General features: G+C 36.3%; 1 protein-coding gene and 1 pseudogene across 1 annotated transcript in view; both read right to left on the bottom strand.

Annotated features, from left to right (window-relative positions):
• Positions 1-4964: 4964 nt before the first annotated feature.
• Positions 4965-9008, bottom strand: LOC115957206 (annotated as a pseudogene).
• LOC115954859 (putative receptor-like protein kinase At3g47110) overlaps positions 5856-16058 on the bottom strand; it is a 27202-nt gene continuing 16999 nt past the window's right edge. The window contains exon 3 of the mRNA XM_031072826.1: positions 5856-5933. The gene's annotated coding sequence lies outside the window, so the exon portion shown is untranslated. The remainder of the gene's footprint in view (positions 5934-16058) is intronic.

Below are 16058 nucleotides of genomic sequence, written 5' to 3'. Positions count from 1 at the left end.
TATTTTTTAGTCCAAAAATAAAGATTTTAGCCCAAATAAAATAAAATTTCATACTTTTTAATCCAAAAATTAAAGGGGAAAAAATGAATTTTTGAGCCCAAAACTAAAAAGGCAACTTAAAAAAAGAATCAATTAGAGCATATTATAAGTGAAACATATTATAAACATCAATAAGATGCATAGACAGAATAAGTATATGTATAATGACAATCAATTTTATAATAATTTTCATAATTACTAGGTAACAAATTATGATCAATATATAATAGACTTGATGTTAGTGGTGTTTCTAATAAAAGTGATGTTGACTAATTACAATCTGTCAACTGTAATAAACTTTGAAATTTATTATATGTATACAACTCTTGAATTGAAAAAACAACACGGTTTGATACTAACATGAAGAAGAATCGTATTATTTTCACATTGGATGTTCCACATTTTTCCAATCCAATGGGAATGGTATTAATTAGTAATGTTTGATAGTTTCACATGAAACCCGAGGGGTTGGCCAAGTTGGTTAGGCTCTCGGTCTCAAGGTGCTTGTACTGGGCTCGACTGGGTGTGCTCTCCAGTTCGGGTCCTACTACCTGCACTTTGAAAAGAATTTCCTGGGCCAGCGCTTTATCCCTTGTGGGTTCACTCGGCATGAACAATGATTAGTCTCTAGTTGAAAGCCTTGGGGATACACTATGCGAGAGCAAAAAAAAAAAAGAAGATAGTTTCACATGGGTTGCTTGGATGATGTTTAACAATGTCATAACTCACCCTGCTTATGTATGTGGATTTGGAAAGATCGAGGCGACGATAACACACCAATTGAATGCTGAACTGGTATTCTAATATCAACTTTTATTTTCTTCCATAGTTGATGTGTTTGATACATGATTTTCCACCATGTTTGGCACTTCACAAGGTATTAAATTTGTCCCTGTTGCTTACGAAAAACAATGCGAGTAATTTCAACAGTGTCAAGTTTCAAGTCGTCTTTTAACAGATTTGGTTCTAATGGTCCGTCGATTTTCTCACTGAATAAAGAAAATACTGTCGTAAAATTAATATCAGGCAGCATGCCCATATCGCGCTTACACAGCAACTATGCCCTGAGGTCTTTTGACTGGAAAAAAGGGATTTGGACTTTGTTACGTACGCCATCCTCTCTCACACGGGGTGTTCTTACTGAGTAATTCTTAGAATCTGAGGTGAAGAACTGTGTTTTCTCCTTTCAAATTCATAGTAAGATCTGCTCATTAAATTCATGATAGAGTCCAACATAAATATAAGAGAATGAAACAACATTTCTCTATGGTGCTCCGAGAGTACTTAAAAATTTTCGTTTCTACCACCATCTCTTTAGAAAGGCTTTAGGCGCGGGGTTTAAGTAATAATTCAATAGTAACTGTATCATATAAGATGTCTTACTTTTGTAATTCCAATCTCATCTTCTTCTCTTTTTGTAGCTTTTACCACACCTACACTACGGTTGTACATGGTGCAGTGCAACCGGTTTTAGCTAGGGGGTTATTTTGCACCACCCTTGCAGGGGTAGTTTCCCTGCATGTTTAACCATACCTCAACTATGGAGGGGTGGGAACCAGCCCATACAAGGTGCGGTGCACCATACCGGTTCAGTACGTTTCTTTTGGTTATTCCTCCATTTTTTCATGAACCAAACACAAGAAAGTTAACACCCCAAACCACATCATAATCATTAAAATACTCCAAATATTCCCAAAAAAAAAAATCAAACAAACAAATTCACTATTGTTCTGTCAACAATCCCATTTCTAATCACTAAACCTTCTCATGGTAGGAATTCATCATCAGTAAAACCTTCTCTAAAAACTCTGAGAGAGCTACATGGTGGCCTTAAAGAATGACGGCTTCAAGGGGCGGGGGCAGAAGCGGAGAGGAGAAACAGGTTCTTACATGAGAGAGAGAGAGAGAGAGAGAGAGAGAGAGAGAGAGAGAGAGAGAGAGAGAGAGAGAGAGAGAGAGAGAGTATGATGATATAACTGAGATTTGAGAAATTTAACCTAAACTTAAATGAGTCAAACTGATGCTATTCCATTTTATTTTAAATTTTAAATTTTGATACTAAAAACATCGTAATTTTGGACCTAGTATTAATTTTAATATCAAGTTCAGAACAATGTTGTTTAGTATCAATTTTTTAACTATAAAGAAGCTAAACGACATCATTTTAACCTGTATTAAATTAAAACAAGCGTCTTCTTCCTTCAATCTTCCCTCGCAACTCTCTCTCTCTTAACTATAAAGAAGCTAAACGACATCATTTTAACCTGTATTAAATTAAAACAAGCGTCTTCTTCCTTCAATCTTCCCTCGCAACTCTCTCTCTCTCTCTCTCTCTCTCTCTCTCTCTCTCTCTCTCTCTCTCTCTCCAGTATGCTCAACACACACACACACACACACACACACACATATCAGAATGGTGCGGATGTTGTTGGTGTGCACAACTCATCACCAACCAGCGTCGGCACACGGAAAACTCTACCGACCACCACGCTTGAAACTTCCAATGGAGCCACGAGGTGGGCGGTGAGGGGCAGTTCCATTGGTAGTGAAAGGTTGCTGGTAGTTCCATTGTTAGCAAGCAGTGGCTGAACATGCCTACCCCACACCAATTACTTTAGGTTTTGTTTGGTTAAGAGATAGAAAAGTAGGGAAATATAAGAAATTTAGTTTTCTCTTGTGTTTGGTTAGGAGATAGTGGTGGATTTACGAATTTTTTTTAGGGTAGCCATTAAAAAACTTAATTATATAAAATTTAATAAAAAGATAACTTGAATAAATTTGCATCACAAAAAAATAATAATAATAATAATAACCATAAACAAGTGAAATTTTACATTTTCTTTCGACTTACAAAATGCAAAAGAAAATGGACTAATGAGTGATAAAATGAGAACTAAGGATACTGAAATGAGTAAGACAATGAGAGAGTCTAAAATGATGAGAGAGAGAGAGCAACAAATGATACTTGCTGTGACTGCAAGCTAAGCTAAGCAAGTTATGAATTTGAATGATTAGGGATCTTTATTTTTCGTTTTTGAATATGCATTTTGTTGAATTTTTTTTTTTAATTTGTTGTAGTTGTTTGTTTTTTTTATTTTTTTCCTTAAGAAACAAACACACACACACAAAGGAGAAGGATTAATTTTCTAACACAAAGGCACACCATGAATTCCACTCAAAAGCCATGGTAACTTTTTAGAGAGGAATGTACATATTATATTACGCACAACATACTCTTTTTAAGCAATGTGAGATAGCTAACTTCTTTTTTTAACCTTTTTTAAGAGGAAAAAAACACACACACATATACACACAAAAGGGAGAGGGAATAAGATTCTAATACAAATGCACACTACAAATTCCACTCAAAAATCATGGTAACTTTAAGGGAGGATGTTATACTATACATAACACACTCTCTTATGTAATGTGGGACATAACCCTTTTTTTCTTTTCTTTTTTGGAGAAAAAAATGAGATTCTAACATAAAAATACACCACAAACTCTACTAAAAAGCCATGGTACATTTTTGTTTATATGTTGTTGTTATGACTATTTTTGTTTTATTTTGAGTTATTTGTTGTTGATGTTATTTGGACTTATATTATTTTGTTTAAGGGGTTAAGGATATTTGTGGGATCAAAGATTATTTTTCTTGAACCCAAATTTTTGGGATTCTCAAGTAAGGTGTTCAATGTTTTCTTTTAGGGTGGTGATAGATTAGTTTAAAAATAATTATGTATATACTTTCTTTTTTTTTGCAAGTAATTTTTTCTTTTCTTTTGAAAGTCAAGTTGTTCATCTGATCACCTTGAGCTCAATTGTGCAAAGGCCCCTATTAAGAGATGAAAAAGTAGAGGGAAGGAAAACTATGTTGTTTGGTTGAGAAGAAAATTAAGAAGATAAAAAATGGAGTTTGTGTAAATTTACTCTTATGCCTCTATTACAATATATATATATATATATATATATATATATTAATAATAATAATAGTTTAAAAGAAAAAAAAAACTTCAATATTAAAAATTAAAAAAAAAAAAAAAAAAAAGCAACGTGAACACAAGTGGGAGGAGGTGAGGGTAGATAAGTAATCTTCTTTATCAAACTCCTCTTTCCACCACATTTTCTCTCCAAAAATCATCCAAAATAGTGGGCCTGTGGAGAGAACTCCTCGGAGGTCCATTTCCCCTTGGATTCTAAACTTTTATAATACCCAAAAAAAAAAAAAAAAAAAAAAAAATGGACAAAGGGTGTGCAATGCAATGCTTTCAAGTTTCAAATTAAAAGGAAATGGACACAGTGACTGCATTGATATGGATGTCCAACTGGAATGCTTAAGGGCTTTACAGGAGCATTTAGAAACCAAGCATCTTTATCTAGGACCGATGCCCTTTGTAATTAAGCCCATCTTGAAAATGTTCTCACTTATTCTACCAAACATACCCCCTATTTCCTATTGGCGTTGGCAAGTGGTTCTTCAATTTTTGCCACGTTGCCATTGATTTTTTTACAAATCCTTCTAGAATTGCACTCCAAAGTCCAAATGCCTAGTAATCATTCCCAATTTCTCATGCACTAGTTATTGAGGTCCGCACTTGGCAGAAAAGGTCATTTGATTGCGAACATTGAGTGTAAAAATGAGTTTTTTTTTTTAGCTATCCGAATGCTAATCCTTACATTGCACGCATGCACTCTGCTCCAGAAAGAATCTCAATGATGGTTTTTTAGAAAAAGTTTTCTGAAGTTGCACAAACAGTCTGGCTCAGGGCATTGAAGACTGAACAGTGAGTTTCTTACCTTTATTCAACTTATTATTTTTTTTTTTACCTATTGCTTTATGTTCAAATGCTGTTAGTTCATTTATAGTACAAAATGAGTTTTGAATCAAAAAGGTTTTAATTTTATCAAATAACTCCAGACTTTTTTCTTATTAGCATGTAATTTGTGCAGTGCTATATCCTTAATACATGTCTACATTATAACTATTTTGTCACAAACATGTTGATAACTTACAAAATCCGGTTTGATTTTTTTCCAACAAAGAACATACACGTAAATACAGTAGAGGTTACGCTCAACTCTCAAGGCGGCTATTTAAAGGCGATTTCCTGCAATCTGATTTCTTCACAAAGTTCCATGATCCTGCAAAAATAGTAGTTAGTTAGTTAGTTATGTTTTCCAATGTTGAGACTACAAGAAACAAAAACAACATTAGGAAGAAAAAATCCAATGTGGCTTAGACTTGGTTTAATCTTTCTATCCTAATAAAACCACCAGAAAATCTACTTGTACTAGCAGATCAGGTACCTAAGAAAGTTTTCTGTTTGTAGTTTCAAAGATTCAGCTGAAAACTATAATGTGTGAAATATAGTCACTCTATGGGTTATCTGTTATTGGCTAAACTTCTGTATGACTGCATGGAAACATGCTATAATACCTTGTTCATTATCCATAAATCCCTATACCAAGAAAAGCATTTTTGATATGATGTAGCTCCCTGGTGACATTCTCCATATTCATTCTTTCTTGTGGTGATTCCAATGAACAAGCAAGGCCGATCTTGAAAACTGAAAATAAGCACTTGTGCATATTAGCATTCATCTGGTGTAGGTTCTCCATGTGGTTTTTTCCTTCCTCTGCCTCTGGATCCGTGTGATCATAATTGTCATGGCTGTCTTCTTCTGTTGCTGTTTCATCTACTCCTCTTGTGGAAAGGTTTGGGTCCACAATCTGCACAAGTCTTTCTGGCAATGCCATCCTAACAAAGTTATGGAGGTTGAAACTATCTTTAAACATTTCGTCAGTGGGTCTTGGTCCTGTGAACATCTCCAACACTAGTATTCCATAGCTGTAGACATCGCCCTGCCTTGACGCTTCACCTCCCATTCCGTATTCTGCAATTTATATGTTTCACATGCTTAGTTAAAGTGAGGGAAATTTCATATAGCAGCTTAATACTTGCTTTTTGTGATCTGATACACAATATTTAGAGGTTAAATGTTTTGTTTAATATTATTTTGAAAATATGTGATAGAGAATCTAAAGTCAGAACTTGTAAAAACTCTGACAAATTGCATGATAGAAGGGAACAACATTCATACTTGCATCTTACAATGGAAAATGTAAGTCAATGATTAGGATCATTTGATCATCATATCCTTTACTTATCTGTAATTAAGTGGTAGATAAAGGCCTCTCAACAAGCCATGGCTGCATGTATGGCTACAGAGAGAAATAGGCCGTGATATTATCCGATGATAACCAAATTATTTAGCTATTTAGGTATCTGTTAAGTACCAGCTATTCCATGTCTATTTGTATGTTCCTTTTTTTTCCAAGTCACATATAAAGCTGCTTGAAATAGCTAAACTGAAAATTTCGGAAATTAAATACAAATTTGAAAAAGAAAAGGCACAAAAAGCTACCAGAGAAAAAGGAAGAAGAGGGCAAACTTTTAATAAGCTGAAATAAAATTTTCTTGTTGAACCATGCAGGATTTCAATCATCAGTCCATCCTGCATTTGGTCAAAAAAGTTTACAACTTCAATGGCTGTGTCTCCAATCTAAGCATTCTTTTATCTTGGGATTATTGGTGTGAATTTTTCTTCATCTCTACTTGTTTTGTTTTGTTTGTCTCCTCTTGACCAATATTCAATTTCTTGTGTAAATAAAGGCTATTCTTTGATCTTAAAATCTTTTTCTGGTTTTCATTTTCAGCTTTAGATTCTAATCTCAATGTACTATTCCCAAACGAAAGAGACATGCCATTGTCTTCTCATATTTAAGACTCTTTTTTATTGGATGTAATTTATGAAAGATTTGCAACTTCTTTAATAATGGTCAAATCGCCAATGGCCTGTTGCCCTAGTGGCACTGGCACCTCTACCCTAAGGTGGGTAAACTACTGGTTCAATCCCTGGTGTCTTCACCTAGGGAAAAAAAAAATAGTGGTCAAATCCTCCCTTGCAATTCCTATTAATCTGTACTCAAGCCTTAAAATCCTAGCTGGAACTAATATTCCCAGGCTACAAAGAGACCAATTCTCTCAACTAAAAAGTTGTCCGCACCATTTTTATGCAGGGTCTGCATAATTCTATTTATTGGTAGTCTACATATTTGATAAACCCGATTGGCATGCTATCAGCATAATCATAGAGAAGCCTGAAGAAATAAATCAACAATGCTAAATGAATAAATCTTAGCCAGAAGACTGTTAGAGATGCTGGTCAACTTGATCAAAATCATGATTTAGAGTATTTGGGAGTTAAGTAGTTATTTATTTGGAGCAGCGTAACCAATTGAACCTTTTAGTCCAACTGTGCTAGTTTGATTTTGAGAAACATCATTGGTTAAGGAAAGGAGCCTTGCCAAGCCAAAGTCACTAACATGAGCAATCATGTCATTGTTAAGAACATTGCTTGGCTTTAAATCACAATGAATGATTGGTCTTTTACAGTGCTCATGAAGATAATGTAATGCAGAAGCAACATCAATTGCAATATTTAGTCTTTGAAGAAGGTTCAAATGTCTTGATTGATTTTCATTGTCTATATATGGATGCGGCCACTTCTCTAGGCTTCCATTCGCCATGAACTCAAACACTAGAGCTTTGAATTCATTACCATTGTAGTCCATGCTGGAGCAACATGTTAAGGTTTTAACAAGATTCCGATGCCGAATATTTCTTAACACATTGCATTCAACAATGAAACTCTTGGAAGCTCCTTTCTGTTGAAGGTTCAACACCTTTACAGCAACTATCATTTCTTCTTGATCAAGAATTCCTACTCCTTTATACACAGATCCAAAACGACCAGATCCAATTAGATTGTCAGGAGAGAATCCGCCAGTCACCTGATAAAGCCTCTTGTATGAAACCTTTGAAATGAGGTCAGTACCTAAGAGTGTAGAAGATGATTTCTTTTTTGATTTTCTCCTCCAATAGAGAACAAGAAAGAGTGAAGACAAAGTGATGAAAAAAATCCCACAAACAATTATGACTGTTAATTTGAAAGCATGGGATTTTCCTTCTTTCATAACTTTAATTTCGCATGCTTGCAGCTGCAGTTCTGGTATACCGCCACAAAGCTTTTTATTTCCATTCACTGATATGTTACTTGCCTTTCTAAAGAAGCCTTCTGTTAGAACTTCACCCTCCAGATTATTAAAAGAAAGATTCAAATATTGTAAAAGGGAGAGTTTCTGCAGATCTTTAAGAATTGGCCCTGACAAGTTGTCTTGTGAAAGATCTAAGAACTTAAGGCCTCTCAAAGAAGCCAAAGATGGAGGTTAGGTGCCTTGAAATAAATTACCTTGCAGGTAAAGGTACTCCAAGCTCAAGCAATCTGAAATGGCTCTAGGAATCTCACCAGTCAATTTGTTTTCATAGACATTCAATTGATTGATATTTTTGAAAATGCCAACTTCCACAGGTAGGGTGCTGGTTAATGAGTTCTGTGATAAGTTGAGTACTAGTAATTGGGGAAGACTGATTTTGGGTATGGCTCCACTAAGGTTATTTTCTGAAATGTCTAAGTACTGCAAATATTTGCAGTTTCCAAAACTGGAGGGAATGTGTCCTTCCAAATTGTTCTGTGATAGGTAAAGTTTGACCAATTGAGTGAGGTTACCTATAGAGGATGGTATGGGTCCTGACAATCTGTTTCCATTCAAAGCCAATCCTTCCAGCTTTTGAAACTTTGTAAAATGACTGGGAATGCTGCCAGTGAACAGGTTACGTGCCGTGTTTAAAGAAGTTAAGTTGATGAGATTCTCTAATGCCTCAGGAATAATTCCAGATAGTTTATTTCCGTCAAGATATAGTGCACGGAGTTGCATGGACAAATTTCCTATAGAGTTGTGTAAACTACCTCCAAAATTGTTATTAGAAAAATCAAGCATTCCAGTTTGGTGCACTTTTCCACAGATGTTAAGAAGTCCAAGTCCTTAGCTGAATTATTTCCAAGATTATTTCATCCAACACCTAGCCACAAGAGGTATAGCAGGACCAAAGAACTTATTAGTAAAGATGGACAAATATTTGAGATTAGGGAGAGTGAGTCCTATGTTGTCTGGAAGAGTGCCATTAAGTCAGTTAACTGCAGTAGAGATGATGCTCATAGTTGATATATTGTAAAGGGAATAAGGGATCACACCGGAAAGATTATTGCCTACAACTTCAAAGAAAGATAATTTCCGTTTAAGGCCTATTTCATCCAGAATATTTCCCACAAAATTATTGAGTGCTAAGGAGAGTTCCTGGAGTGAAGAAATATTTCCTAAAGAAGGCGAGATGCCTCCTGTCAAATTATTTCCACCAATTTGAAGCACCGCAAGCTTCTTCAAAGAGCCAGCTCAACAGGAATATTCCCAGAAATTTTATTCCTAGTGAAATCAATGACTCTGAGTTCAGGACAGTTGGTCAAGTTACCTGGAATTCTCCCTGTCAACGAGTTATTACTAAGAAGATCTTTCAGTCGGAACAAATGACTCACTTCTTGTAGAATATCTCCATATAATGTGTTGTCACAGAGGTTGACCAACTTGAGAAAGCTAAGGTTGCCAACATAAGGTGATATGGATCTACGCAAAGTATAACCTTGTAGGTTCAAGGCTGTGACTCTTTGATGCTGGTGGCTGCATGTTACTCCATGCCAGTTGCAGAAGTGGATAGAATCATTCCAAGAGCCCAGGGTTTTATGTGGATCATTGGCTATCAGTTGTTTGAATTTGAGCAAAGCCAACCTATCAGTCTCATTTGTTGGAGCAGCAGCAATATTGGTTGTTTGCAAGTGTAGTAGGTGAAGAAATGAGAAACTAATCTAGAGAATTGAGAGAATATTCTAGAGAATACTTTGATATATTGCATAAAAACTGACTGAATGAATTACATTATAAGAGTTTGTTTTGATTATATACATATATATAGAGAGAGAGAGAGATGAGAGAGAGAGCTTAACAAACTAGATTTGGTTATAACAAATCTTAACAACTTAACACATGTGCTTAATAGTAAATAAGATTCTAACTGCCTCATCCTTCAACATTGCGTTTTACATTTTCCATTAAGTAATACGGTGCGTTTCATGGCTAATGACTTAACACTAAGAACTGGACTCAAAGCGACACCATTGCACTAGCTTCCTTCATCAGGCATCAGTGGCATCAGTGTTAGCTACATCAAGCATAAGTGATAGCTGCATCATCGTGCTGCTGCTGCTGCCATCAGTAGTAGCTGCATCAGTGTGCTTCTGCTGCTCTACATCCCCCCTCAAACGCATCAGGAAACACCACATGAGTTTGGAAACAAGCCAGTGGAAACGAGGAGAAGGAAGACCTTTAGTGAGAATGTCAGTCAATTGATCCTGAGAAGCCACAAATTGAACTTGAAGATCATGTCTAAGAACTCTCTCCCTAACAAAGTGATAGTCCACCTCAATATGCTTTGTATGACCATGGAAGACAAGATTATAGGCAATGGCTAGAGTAGTCACACCATAAAACAGCAGGAGTAGAAAGGAAAACACCAAAATCCTTAAGGAGCATCCTAAGCCAACAAAGCTCAGCAGTTGAAGAAGCTAGAGCCTTGTACTCTGCCTCAGTAGAAGAGCGAGACCCAGTTGTTTCTTAGCAGACCAAGTAATAGGACAATTTCCAAGAAAGACTAGGTGAAGAGAACCTTGAAGATATCTCAGAATTTGTTTAGTAGCTTGAAGATGATTAGCAGTAGGTGAGCTCATGAACTGGCATGCCTGTTGAACAGCAAAGGACAAATCTGGCCTAGTAAAGGTAAGATATTGCAAAGCCCCAACCATGCTCCTATAGAATGTAGGATCAACCAAAAGGGGGTTGTCATTAGCAACAAGATGAGCAGCAGGTGAGCAAGGGGTCTTGCATGGTTTGCAATCAGACATGTGGAACCTGTGATGTAGATCCACAGCATATTTAGTCTGATGGACAAATAAGCTTGATGGAGTGTAATCAATTTGCAGCCCCAAGAAATAATGCAACCTTCCCAAGTCCTTAAGATCAAATTCCTAACTTAAAGCACCAATAAGGGAGGCAACAAAGGAAGAATGATTCCCTGTAACTATAATATCATCCACATAGAGTAATTGGAACACAATGTGGGAATCATGATTGTAGATAAACAAATTCCCATCAGTTGCAGAAGCCACAAACCCAATGTGCAACAACTGAGTGCTAAATCTCTCAAACCAAGCCCTGGGAGCTTGCTTCAAGCCATGGGAGCTTGCTTCAAGCCATAGAGAGCCTTATGTAACAGGCAGACATGATTAGGACAAGATTGATCAACATAGCCTTGAGGTTGTGCCATGTACACCTCTTCCTTGAGCACACCATGCAAAAAGGCATTGCTCACATCCAACTGCTTCAAAGACCAACCGTAAGACATTGCAAGAGCCAAAAGCAATCTCATTGTAGCTAGCTTAACCACAGGACTAAAGGTTTCTTCATAGTCCAAACCATATTATTGAAGGAATCCCCTAGCCACCAACCAAGCCTTATACCTAGCTATAGTACCATTACTGTTCCTTTTTAGCTTATAAACCCATTTGCAAGTCACAATATTCTTATCAAGAGATGGAGGAACAAGTGACCAAGTTTGCTGCCTGAGAAGTGAGTGAAACTCAGAATCCATAGTAGCAACCCACTGAGGATATCTAGCTGCCATAGCAAAAAAGGGAGTCTCCTGATATGTAAAGTTAGCAGTAACTTGAAGAATTTTAGGCTTGTGGATACCAAGTTTAGATCTGGTGAGCATGGGATGTGTATTCATAGGCATAGAAACATCAAGTGAAGAAGAAGAAGAAGGTAAATCAAGATTAACAACAATACTCAACAGCAAGGAAGGTGAATTATAAGAGATAGGGGATTCAGAAGGTGGATCAGGGACACAAGAGATTGGAGTGGAAGACTGAAACAGATCCAAGGAAAGACAATCAAGGGAAGAATTAGAAGTATAAGTAGATGAAGAGGTAGAAAGGATAGAGGAATTTGGAAACCAGTTTGAATCAAGAATAGCAGTAGAGAAAGGAACTTGAGAAGTGATGAGATCATACTTTTGGGCAAAAGGAAAGGCATCCTCATTAAACACAGCATAACAGACTATGTAAACAGTGTTAGTAGTAGGATCCAAGCACAATTTGGACAAAGGAGGGTAGGCTAGAAACAAACACTCCACAGACCTAGGTTGTAGTTTATGCTTATTATAAGGCCTAAGGTACGGGTAGCAGGCACAACCAAAGGTCCTGAAGGCAGTAAGAGGAGGTGACGTGATTAACCTTTTCCCAAGGAGAGATCAGGCCTAGAACAAAGGAAGGTAGCCTATTTATCAGAAATGAAGCAGTGGAGAATGCATAAGACCAGTAATTAAGAGGTAAGTGAGGCTGATATAACAAGGCCAGACATGTTTCTACAGTATGCATATGTTTCTCTTTGAAATACCATTTTGTGAAGGGGTATATGGACAAGAAGTTTGATGGAGTATGTCATGCTCAAAACAAAAAGACTTAAACTGAGAATTAATATACTCTCCATCATTATCAGACCTCAAAATCTTGATCTTAGAGGAATATTGATTTTCAACCAGATTCTTAAAGTGTTTAAATACATCAAACAACTCACTCTTTTGTTTAAGGAGAAAGAACTAGGTAAATCTAGTAAAACCATCAATGAACACAACATAGTAATTGTATCCAAAAAGAGAAGTAATAGGTGCTGGACCCCAAACATCAGAATGAACAATTTGTAACATGGAAGTAGATTGAATATCATGTTTGTTCAAAGGAAATTTGTGCATCTTAGCACTAATACAGAATTTACAAGAAGAACAACACTCATCAACTTTATTTAAAGAAAAGTCATGATTTACAGACTAAATAGCAGAATGCAAAAGCTTTGCACTTGGATGTCCAAGTCTTTTATGCAATAGGGAAATCTGAGTAGACTTGATAGAAGTGAAAGTAGATACTGATTCAATTTGGTGAAGTGGAGAGGAAGATGAGGATGAGTCCCAAAAGGATGATGTAGGAATAGGATACACACCATCTTTACTCAATCTTCCGTAAAGGATCTTCCCTGTAGGTAAATCCTGAATAGAAAATCTATAAGCATCAAAATAACAGAAGGCATTGTTTTGCAAACAAAGCTTATGAACAGATAACAAATTGGATGCAAGATCAGGAACCCTAAGTATACCATCAAGCCTAAAATTATGAGAGGAAGTACACAACTCACCACTGCCAATATGAGTAACAGGTAACTCTTGACCATTACCAACAGTCACTGTCTTTGAACCTAAATTAGGTTGTTATTGCAGTGAAAGGTGACCCAAATCAGGTGTCATATGATCAGAATAGCTTGTGTCAGTGAGCCAACAATTTGCAACATGAACTTGAGATGAATTGGCTACCATAGCAGCAAGTTTTAATGAAGGATGCTTGCCTTGAAAATCAAAGTCCATCCTGTGACAGCAATCCAAAGCCATATGTCCATTCTTTCCACAAATTTGACACTGTGGTTGAGTTTGACCTTGAAACACTGAGGACTTGGACTGACTACTCTAATTAGATTGAGACAGATTGCAGTTGAAGCCTCCATTAGGATTGGAATTGTAATTACCAGTACCACTAGTGAAATTGCCTTTACCACCATATCCTCTACAACCTCTTTGGTTGTTGTTTCTCCCTCTTCCTTTACCAAAATCTTGAGATTGGTAATTAGTAGCCATTGCCAAGGATGTACCATCAACAACACTAGATATTTTCTTAATTACTCTCTTTCTTTAGCATTGAGAAGAGTATTAAGTTCTTCAATAGAAAGAACATCACTAAGAGTCCTTATAGCAGAACTGAAAGAATCATACTCTGAAGGCAGACCATCACGAGCAACATGAAGCAATTCATCATCAAGAATCACTGAAACAGCAGCCAACTTATCCCTAATTTGCTTGATCTTCTGAAAGTATACATCAATAGAATCTACACCCTCTTCACAGCATTCAACTCATTCCTAAGACTTATCACACTGGACCTGGAGACTAAAGCAAAACGCTTCTCTAAGACCTTCCACACATCTCTACCAGATTTTTGTCTAACAGTAAGAGCAAGAACAGAGGAAGAAATTGTAGAATTGAAGAAGGTGAATAGTGCTTGTTCATGATTCTTCCAGTTGAGAAAAGCAGGATTAACCTCATTAGTAAAATTACGAGAGGAATCCTTCAAGAATTGATCTGGTGCCATAGTAGATCCATCAATGGCATCAATCATAAAACAAGTCTCCAAAATTACTTCAATTTGATGCCTCCAAACGATGTAATTGGAGTAATCAAGCTTCACAATCACCATAGAAGACATATTCGAGAGTAGTAGTAATGAGGGATTGATTTGTGAAATGGAATTAGACATTGTAGGCATAGTAGTTGAGGTTGAAGAGGAACTTGGATTTGCAGAAGCCATGGAAGCAAGGCTCTGATACCATGAAGAAATGAGAAACTAATCTAGAGAATTGAGAGAATATTCTAGAGAATACTTTGATATATTGCATAAAAACTGATTGAATGAATTACATTATAAGAGTTTGTTTTGATTATATACATATATATATATATATAGAGAGAGAGAGAGAGAGAGAGAGAGAGCTTAACAAACTAGATTCAGTTATAACAAATCTTAACAACTTCACACACATGCTTAATAGTAAACTAGACTCTAAGAACGCACTCACGCGTGTCCTCAAATGCTCTTCTATTTTTTTTGGTAAAGATTAATTTTTTTTTTTTTTAAAAAAACGTGATATATGTAGAGAGTTGGAGATGGGAAGTAATTTGATAACATCATAACTGCTTAATAATTGCTTAATGATAATGGGGATATTTAAAATTGTTGGGTAGAAGTTTGGAGTTGTGTGTGACTAAAACGTGGGTATACAATTAGTTTTTTTTTTTTTAAATATCAGTACAGGAAGCATGCATTTGTTTTAATTTAAAGTTTTTTTTTAACAAATGAATAAAGCAATTTGAAAACCATCAGGAGAGTGGTCCTCTTTTGTAGGCAATGTTTTAGTAGGAGTTAAAGAAGCATTTTTACCAAGTTTTGCTCCTACTTAAACCCTAGGCTATAGGGGTATTTTGGAACAAAAAAAAATCCGGTCCAAATAGTGGAAGCCCCTTAAATAATAGTATAGATAAGATCCTAACTGCCTGCCTCATCCTTCAACGCTGCGTTTTACATCTTCCTTTAAGTGATACAGTGCGTTTCATGGCTAATGACTTAACACTGAGAACTGGACTCAAAACGACACCATTGCACTAGCTTCCTTCATCAGGCATCAATGGCATCAGTGTTAGTTGCATCAGGCATCAGTGATAGTTGCATCTGTTGAAGACAGAAGAAGCTTGAAAAGGCTTGAGTTCAGGGATAACCAAAATGACAGCACAGGACAAGCAAAACGGTGAAGCTTAAATTAGTATTGTGAAACGCATTGTTTCATTTAACACAACGCACCATTTTGAATAACACAGAGCCAAAGCACAAGACAGACTGCAAACGGTGTCGTTTACTTTATTCAAGTTTCAGTTAGTGTTGGCATGAAAGGTTGTTACTGAGCTGTGTTTATTTCCATGATTTACGAGCTTGATCCGCATAATTTGGATCTAATTATTGTTCAGTTAAAAGTGGTAGAGTGAGTGTATAAATAGTGAGCTATTGATCAGTTGTAATGTTAAGCAAGATATTTTTCTCATTCATAGAAATTCTCTCTCTTTCTCACTCTTTCTCTCTTGTGTTCTTCACTGATCTTTCTTCTTCTTACTTTCTCTGTGGTAATCTTGTTGCTGTTTTGAGATTCATAATATCAAGAATTTCTTCATAACTCAGAGCACAACTATGGCAGCTTCAAGTTCTACAATGGCGTCCTCTTCTACATCTTCAAATTCCTCAATGAATTTGATGAATCAACCATTGTTACTTCTCTCCAATATGTCAAATATGATGACAGTG

The sequence above is a fragment of the Quercus lobata genome, chromosome 8 (assembly GCF_001633185.2).
Source record: "Quercus lobata isolate SW786 chromosome 8, ValleyOak3.0 Primary Assembly, whole genome shotgun sequence".
In the NCBI taxonomy this organism is placed as follows: Eukaryota; Viridiplantae; Streptophyta; class Magnoliopsida; order Fagales; family Fagaceae; genus Quercus; species Quercus lobata.
This window is presented reverse-complemented; position numbering and strand designations above follow the sequence as displayed.